This window comes from Canis lupus (assembly GCF_048164855.1).
Source record: "Canis lupus baileyi chromosome 27 unlocalized genomic scaffold, mCanLup2.hap1 SUPER_27_unloc_1, whole genome shotgun sequence".
Lineage (NCBI taxonomy): Eukaryota > Metazoa > Chordata > Mammalia > Carnivora > Canidae > Canis > Canis lupus.
Window position 1 is genome coordinate 181,568 of NW_027326442.1, and position 8,999 is coordinate 190,566.

Consider the following 8,999-nt stretch of genomic DNA (forward strand, 5'->3'; position numbering starts at 1 on the left):
AAAATCAGAATCCTAAAGCAGGTGAATACCAGGAATAGCTAAGACAAATGAGACAGGAGTGCTAACAGCCACTGCTTCTGAGCATTTCCCAGGCCATCTTTGGAGGGGAAGTAAGGATGCAAGATCCTACATCCCAGTTCTCCAACACTGTGATCTTGAAAGCCCTCAACTCTGGACTTCTAGACGTCAGCAAAGTTTAGTCAATCTCAGAGGTGAATAAGCAAATATTTAAAAACCTGCTAGCAGGACGTCTGGGTGGTTCAGTGGTGGAGCCGCTGCCTTTGGCTCAGGGTGCGATCCTGGAGACCGGGGATTGAGTCCCGCACAGAGCCTGCTTCTCCTCCCTCTGCCTATGTCTCTGCCTCTCATTGGGTCTCTCATGAATGAATAAATACAATCTTTAAAAATTAAAAAAAAAAACCTGCTAGGAAAAAAAAAATACGTGGCATGGGAAATAAGACAAAGTTCTAGAGGCAAAAAATTCTCCTTTGAAATATATTTAGTCCACCAAGCAGAATCCAGTTTTAGAGGACACCTAATTTTTATTCTTTAAGATTTTATTTATTCATGAGAGACACAGAGAGAGAGAGAGAGAGAGAGAGAGAGGCAGAGACACAGGCAAGAGAGAAGCAGGCTCCACGCAGGGAGCCCGATGCAGGATTTGATCCCTGGATTCCAGGATCACGCCCCCTGGATTCCAGGATCACTCCCTGGCCTGAAGGCAGAAGCTCAACCCCTGAGCCACCCAGGGATCCCTAATTTTAATTCTTGATTATAAAAAAAAAAAGATTCTTGATTATAAGAGAAAATCATCTTTTGAAGAACAGGCCAAGATAAATGGAGAGTACTGTGAAATTAAAACTACAATAGCCAAAGTAAAATTCAATAGTTAATGTAGTAAAAAGCAGATTTGACAGTGCAGAAGAGCAAATCAGTAATATAGAAGATAAACATAAGAAATATTCAAAGCAGCAGAACGCCTGGGTGGCTCAGCGGTTGAGTGTCTGCCTTTGGCCCAGGGCGTGATCCCAGAATCCTGGGATCGAGTCCCACATCAGACTTCCTGCATGGATCCTGTTTCACTCTCTGCCTATGTCTCTGCCTCTCTCTCTTTTTTTTTTTTTTTTTTTTATTGGTGTTCAATTTACTAACATACAGAATAACACCCAGTGCCCGTCACCCATTCACTCCCACCCCCCGCCCTCCTCCCCTTCCACCACCCCTAGTTCGTTTCCCAGAGTTAGCAGTCTTTACGTTCTGTCTCCCTTTCTGATATTTCCCACACATTTCTTCTCCCTTCCCTTATTTTCCCTTTCACTATTATTTACATTCCCCAAATGAATGAGAACATATAATGTTTGTCCTTCTCCGACTGACTTACTTCACTCAGCATAATACCCTCTAGTTCCATCCACGTTGAAGCAAATGGTGGGTATTTGTCATTTCTAATAGCTGAGTAATATTCCATTGTATACATAAACCACATCTTCTTTATCCATTCATCTTTCGTTGGACACCGAGGCTCCTTCCACAGTTTGTCTGCCTCTCTCTCTGACTGTCTCTTGTGAATAAATAAAATATTAAAAAAAAATGTCAAAGTAGGGACGCCTGGGTAGCTCAGTGTTGAGTGGCTGAGGTCATGATTCTGGGGTCCTGGGATGGAGTCGCACATACAGCTGCCCCCAGGAAGCCTGCTTCTCCCTCTGCCTGTCTCTGCCTCTGTGTCTCTCGCGAATAAATAAATAAAATCTTAAAAAAGATATGTTCAAAGTGGTGGAATTCTTCGAGAAAAAAACAAGCAGGAGAACATCATGAAGATTCAAGCTTTAGGCATCCCTTAAAAGAAGAACAAATCAATTTCAGGCAATAATAAATTATAATAAAATTGTCTTTAGGTCTGAAAAGATCTGAAGTGCAGGTAGAAATTTGAGTAAATTCACTGGGATCCAGAAAAATAAGCAGACACCAACTTCGAGATATAATCTGAAAAATTTCTTAGATTTCAGGGATAAAGAACAAACATCTAAAAAGAAAAATATATTTATTACAAAAATAATTTGGTCTTTTCAGATTCTTCCTTTGTAATAATCGAATGCAAAAGGAAAATGGGAGAGCCCTGGGTGGCTCAGCAGTTCAGCTCCTGCCTTCAGCCCAAGGCGTGATCCTGGAGTCCAGGGATCGAGTCCTACATCGGGCTCCCTGCATGGAGACTGCTTCTCCTTCTGCCTCTCTCTCTCTCTTTCTCTCTGTGTCTCTAATGAATACATAAATAAAATCTTAAAAAAAAAAAAAAAAAAGAAAATGGAACAAGACTGACAGCACTTTTAGGTGGTAGGTTGTAACTTCTTTGGATGATTTCATTCTCTCCAGTCCTGAATTCCCCTCAGGTCTTCAGCCGTTGCTCAGAATCCCATTCCTGACCTCCAGTCCAGCTTGTCGACCTTGACCAGCTTTACATGACCTCTCCACAGGTGCTTCAACTCCACATATCCAATCTGCCTTTGGTTAGCTGCAGGAGTCCTGCACTCAGAGTGCCAGAGGGTTTCAAGCTTGGCTGTTTCACTTGCTACCTGTATGACCTAGACTTCAGTTTCCTCACTCTTAAAATGAAGATCACAGGGGCTGCCCGGGTGGCTCAGTGGTTTAGCGCCACCTTTGGCCCAGGTTGTGATTCTGGCGACCTGGGATGGAGTCCCACCTCAGGCTCCCTGCATGGAGCCTGCTTCTCCCTCTGCCTGTGTGCCTCTCTCGCTGTGTGTCTCTCATGAATAAATAAATAAAATCTTTAAGAAAAAAAATGAAGATCACAATAGTACCTATCTCATAAGTTTTTTGTGCAGAATGAGTAAGACAACATGTATGAAGAGCCTGGCACATGGCAAATACTCAATAAATGTTATCTTTTATTATTATCTACCCCACCCAAACCTGTTCCTCATCTTGTGTCTGGGTAGCATCACCACCCAGATACTCGAGCTGGAAATTTGAATATGATCCTTAACAACTCATTTCCCTCCTTGCCTACTCTTCCCTCATCTAACCAATCACAAACTCCTATAAACTCTGAATATTTCTGAAAATCCTGAGGCCAGTTCAGTTGGTGGAGCATGGGACTCTTGATCTCAGAGTTGTAAGTTCAGACCCCACATTGGGTATAGAGGTTACTTAAAAATAAAATCTCTAGGGACGCCTGCATGGCTCAGTGGTTGGGCATCTGCCGTTGGCTCAGGGTGTGATCCCAAAGTAGCGGAATCGAGTCCCACATGGGGCTTCCTCCATGGAGCCTGCTTCTCCCTCTGCCTATGTCTCTGCCTCTCTCTCTCTATGTCTTTAACGAATGAATAAATAACATCTTTTAAAAAAATAAAATTTCTAAAAATAAAATCATAATAATAAAATCATATTTCTGAAATCCTTGCTACTCAAAATGTGGTGTCCAGACCAGCAGCATCAGCACTATGTGGGTGTTTGTTAGGAATGTGGCATCTCAGGCCCTACCCCAGACCTACTGAATCAGGATATGCATTTTAACAAGATTCCCCAGGTGGTTTGTGTACATATTTAACTTTGAAAAGCACTATTTATTTTTTATTGAGGTATAATTGACATACAACATTACATTAGTTTCAGGTGTACAACATAATAATTCAATATGTATAAATATTGTGAGACGATCACCATAAGTCTAGTTAACTTCAAGTGTCACACACTTTTGAAAAGCACTGTTTTAGACATACCTACTTCATCCCCATTGCCATTCTTCTACTTAAAGCTCGCTGCATCGACTCTCTCACCTACAGCACCACGGAAACCTTAGTCCTTCTGCTTTCAGTGTTGCCCATCTCCAGTTGCTTCTCTTTACACCCAGGTCAATCTTTCCATAACAAATTTGACCATATCTCTTTCCTTCTGAAAGCAAATCAGTGGCTCCCCATTGTACTCAGAGTGAGGCCTTTGCCAAACCATCCCTTCACCCCAGCTCTGCTTAACCTGCCCTCCTTACCTTCCATGTTTTGGCCAGATTGGACTATTTTCAGTTCTCTCCTGTCTTTCTTTCTTACCACACACCTATCTCTCATCCTGTAACATGTTCTCTCTTCAGTCTTCCAGCGTTTGTGGACATCTAAAAGCCACCAAGCTAGCAAGGCATGATGCACCTGACCGCTAATTTTCTCCAGAGAACTACTCTTGCCTGCTTCCGTGGGTGCTAAGTAACCTTATGATTAGAGTTTGGCTTCACTTGTGGTTTTCAACAGAGAAAGTTCACTAACCAGAGGATAGCTCTGTTCAGGTCCTTTGGCAATTACTATTTATTCTAAGATAGGAATTAGATATACATCAATCTCTGCTGAGTCAGGTTAGCATGAGCCAGGCCCAGAGGGAACAACCATCTAGCTACACTGACAGCAATAAATATTTGGAAGCACAAGGCTGAGAACGAGGTTCTGGAACACTGTGAGACTGTATGAAATCATCGTCTAAACACAAAACCCTGCTTAGATGGGCAGCTGACCACCTGGATGTCTTCCATGTTGTCTCTCTAGGGTGGTGACAGTTCACAGATCTGTAGAATCTTAGAAAACAGTGGATGCCTGTTATTTTTGCTTGCCCAGCGTGAACTCCTTCTTCTGGAACCAACAACCCAATTTAGCTTTGATGAACTGTCCCCTCTATATTCTTGTGTGGTTTGAAGGCTGGCCCCACCCCCCAAATCAAGTGTAAGCGTGTGACCCAGGGCTCCCCAGTTAGAGCCATAGACATTGGTTCAAAGGATGGATGTGTGACCTGATCCAGGCCAATGACACTTGGCTTAGACTTTTACAAAAAGAATTGGAAAAAGAGTGCTCCCTTGCTGCTGGGGTTCTAGGGCAGTGACTATGAGTTGGGACAAAACATGCCATGATGTGAGAAATGCCCTCTGAGAATGAAGGCAAGATCTGGAGGGCAGAGTCCAGAAATGGAGAGAATTTCCTGATGACACATTTTGAGGCCATATTCAACTGAATCTGGACTTCACAGGTTCATGAACCAATATATGCTCTCCTTTTTTTTTTTTTTTATTGAAGTCAGTTTGAGATAGGTTTCTGTCACTTGAAACCACAAGAGTTTCTGACTAACACACTACCCAAGCTCCCTTTTCTGCAAAAATTGCTCAGAATTGTATAATAAGCCACTGAGACATGAATCAGAAACTCATGAATGATGAAATGAGGGGAAAGAACTGGCAATAAGCCTTGAAACTAGCTAAAGATAGAGAGATAACTGAATAAAAACACCACTCAGTAGAGACTGTTTGATACTGATAAGTTGAAATATTTTCTGTTGCTATGGTAACAAACAAACTGCAAAAGAAAAAACTGAGTAAGAGGATTTTTTAAAAAATTGGATTTTAAACTTCAGATTAATGCAACAAAAACCAGAAAGGAAGAAAGAGGGTAGAAAGATCAAGGCATTATGTCTTTGTTTTACATACAATGAAAAGTTATTTTGAAAATAGTATAATTCTATGTATTTTTATTGTAAGAAATTTTATGTCTTATAAATTATTAAGAGATAAAAGGGAAAATGCAATTCATGCAGCAAAAATCAAGCACCTTATACCAAAAAGTGTACCAGACATAGTCACATTGTAAATGGAAAAGAAATAGCAAGGAATCATAAAAAAAAAACATCAAGGGAAAGAAAAGCAAAATTAAACTCTTGGGACTACATCAAAATAAAAAGCTTTTACACAGCAAAGGAAACCATCAACAATAAAAACGGCAACCCACTGAATGGGAGAAGATATTTACAAATGATATATCTGATAAGGGGTTATATTCAAAATATAAAAAGAACTTCTAAAAAAATAAAAAATAAAATAAAAAATAAAAAATAAATAAAAAGAACTTCTACAACTCAACACCAAAAAATTTAATAATCTGATTTAAAAATAGGTAGAGGACCTGAATAGACATTTTTCCAAAGAAGATATACAGATGGCCAACATGAATATATATGTTCAACATCACTCATCATCTGGGAAATACAAATCAAACTACAATGAGATAATTACCTCACACCTGTCAGAATGACTAAAATAAGAAACACGAGAAATAACAAGTGTTGGCAAGAATGTACAGAAAAAGGAAACTTTGTGCACTGCTGATGGGAGTGCAAATGGTGCAGTTTTGGTGGAAAACAGTATAGAGGTTCCTCAAAAACTTAAAAAGAGGAGTACCTGTTGGGCTCAGCTGGTACAGCATGCAACTCTTGATCTTGGGGTTGTAGGTTCAAGCCCCATGTTGGGTGTAGAGATTACTTAAAAATAAAATCTTTTTAAAAAAATTAAAAAGAGGGGCAGCCCCCGTGGCGCAGTGGTTTAGCGCTGCTTGCAGCCCAGGGTGTGATCCTGGAGTCCTGGGATTGAGGCCCACGTCAGGCACCCTGCATGGAGCCTGCTTCTCCCTCTGCCTGTGTCTCTGCCTCTCTCTCTCTCTCTATGAATAAATAAATAAAATCTTTAACAAAAATTTTTTAAAAATGAAAAAGAGAATTATCATATGAGCCAATAATTCCACTAGAGTATTTACCCAAAGAAAATGAAAACACTAATTTGAAAATATACATATACACTTATGTTTATTGCAGCACTATTTACAATAGCAAGAGATGGAATCCAAGTGTCCTTCCATAAATGAATGGACACAGATGTGGTATATATACAATGGAATATCACTTCAGCCATAAAAAAGAATGAAATCAGGCAGCCTCAGTGGTTTAGCGCCACCTTCAGCCCAGGTTGTGACCCTGGACACCTGGGGTGGAGTCCCACGTCAGGCTCCCTGCATGGGGCCTGCTTCTCCCTCTGCCTGTGTCTCTACCTCTGTGTGTGTGTGTGTGTGTCTCTCTCATAAACAAACAAACAAACAAATAAATAAATAAATAAATAAATAAAATCTTAAAAAAAAAAAGAACGAAATCCTGTCATTTGCAACAACATGGATGGACCTAGAGGGTATAATGCTAAGTGAAATGAGTCAGACAGAGAAAGACAAATACCATATGATTTCATTCATATGTGGAATTTAAGAATGAAAACAAATAAACAGAGAAAAAGAAACGAAAAGCCAAACTCTTTTTTTATATATAAAGATTTTATTTATTTATTTGAGGGAAAGAGAGCATGAGCATCGGAAGAGGAGCAGAAAACAGAAACAGAAAACAGAGCAGAAAACGGAAAGCGTGAGAAACAGATTCCACACTGAGCGGGAAGCCAGATGCAGGGCTCCATCTCAGGACCCTAAGATCATGATCCGAACCTAAGTCAGATGCTTAACCACCTAAGCCATCCAGGTGCCCCCCAAAAACCAGACTCTTAAATACAGAGAACAAACTGGTTTTCGCCAGGGAGGCCTGTGTGGCTCAGTGGTTGAGCGTCTGCCTTTGGCTCAGGGCTGATCCTGAGGTCCTGGGATCGAGTCCCACATCGGGCTCCCTGCATGGAGTCTGCTTCTCCCTCTGCCCATGTCTCTGCCTCTCTCCGTGTGTGTCTCTCATGAATAAATAAATACAATAATAAAAAAAGAAAACAAAACTGGTGATCACCAGAGGAGAGGGGGGGTGGGGGATGGGTGAAATACATGAAGGGTATTAACTACACTTATCTTGACTGAGAAATGTAAAGAGTTGTTGAATCATTATATTGTATATCTGAAACTAATATGACACTATATGTTAATTATAGTTGAGTTTAAAATATAATTAAGGGGATCCCTGGGTGGCTTCAGCGGTTTAGCACCTGCCTTTGGCCCAGGGTGCGATCCTGGAGTCCCGGGATCAAGTCCCACGTCGGGCTCCCGACATGGAGCCTGCTTCTCCCTCCTCCTGTGTCTCTGCCTCTCTCTCTCTATGTCTATCATAAATAAATAAATCTTTAAAGAAACAAATAAATAATTAAAACTTTTTTTTAAATTACTGAAGACAGAGTTTCAGCGCAGAATGAAGAGTAAACGAAACCCAAAACATCAAAATACCAGAATATTAGATTATGGAAGTTAGGCAATGTATAATAAATAAGGCAAATGTAAATAAATATGAAAAATGTAAATAGGGGATCCCTGGGTGGCTCAGCGGTTTGGTGCCTGCCTTTGGCCCAGGGCACAATCCTGGAGACCCGGGATCGAATCCCACGTCGGGCTCCCGGTGCATGGAGCCTGCTTCTCCCTCTGCCTGTGTCTCTGCCTCTCTCTCTCTCTCTCTCTCTCTCTGTCTATCATGAATAAATAATAAATAAATAAAGAAATAAAGAAAGAAAGAAAGAAAAATGTAAATAGCTAAAGTTTCTATATAAAAACAGGAAAATCTCAGATCAGATCAAAAGACAAACTCTTTTTTTTTTTTTTTTTTTTTTTTTATTTTATGATAGTCACAGAGAGAGAGAGAGAGAGGCAGAGACACAGGCAGAGGGAGAAGCAGGCTCCATGCACCGGGAGCCCGACGTGGGATTCGATCCCGGGTCTCCAGGATCGCGCCCTGGGCCAAAGGCAGGCGCCAAACCGCTGCGCCACCCAGGGATCCCCAAAAGACAAACTCTGAATATGTACTGTTGTTAAATATAAAAAGAGTGCTAAAGAAATACATATAGTATAAAAAGGCATTTGGCACCTTAGTGGTTCTATTCGTTAAGCATCTGACTCTTGATCTGAGCTTAAGTCTTGATCTCAGCATCATGAGTTTAAACCCTGCCTTGGGCTCCATGTGGAGAGTACTTAAACAAAATAAAAAGATATTGTAACACCAAATTGTACCCCCAAAAATAGCAACATAAGGGCAGCCCGGTGGCTCAGCGGTTTAGCACCACCTTCGGCCCAGGGTGTGATCCTGGAGACCCGGGATCGAGCTGCACGTCGGGCTCCCTGCATAGAGCATGCTTCTCCCTCTGCCTGTGCCTCTGCCTCTCTCTCTCTGATAAATAAATAAATAAAATCTTAAAAAAAAAAAAATAAGGTGGCTACTCC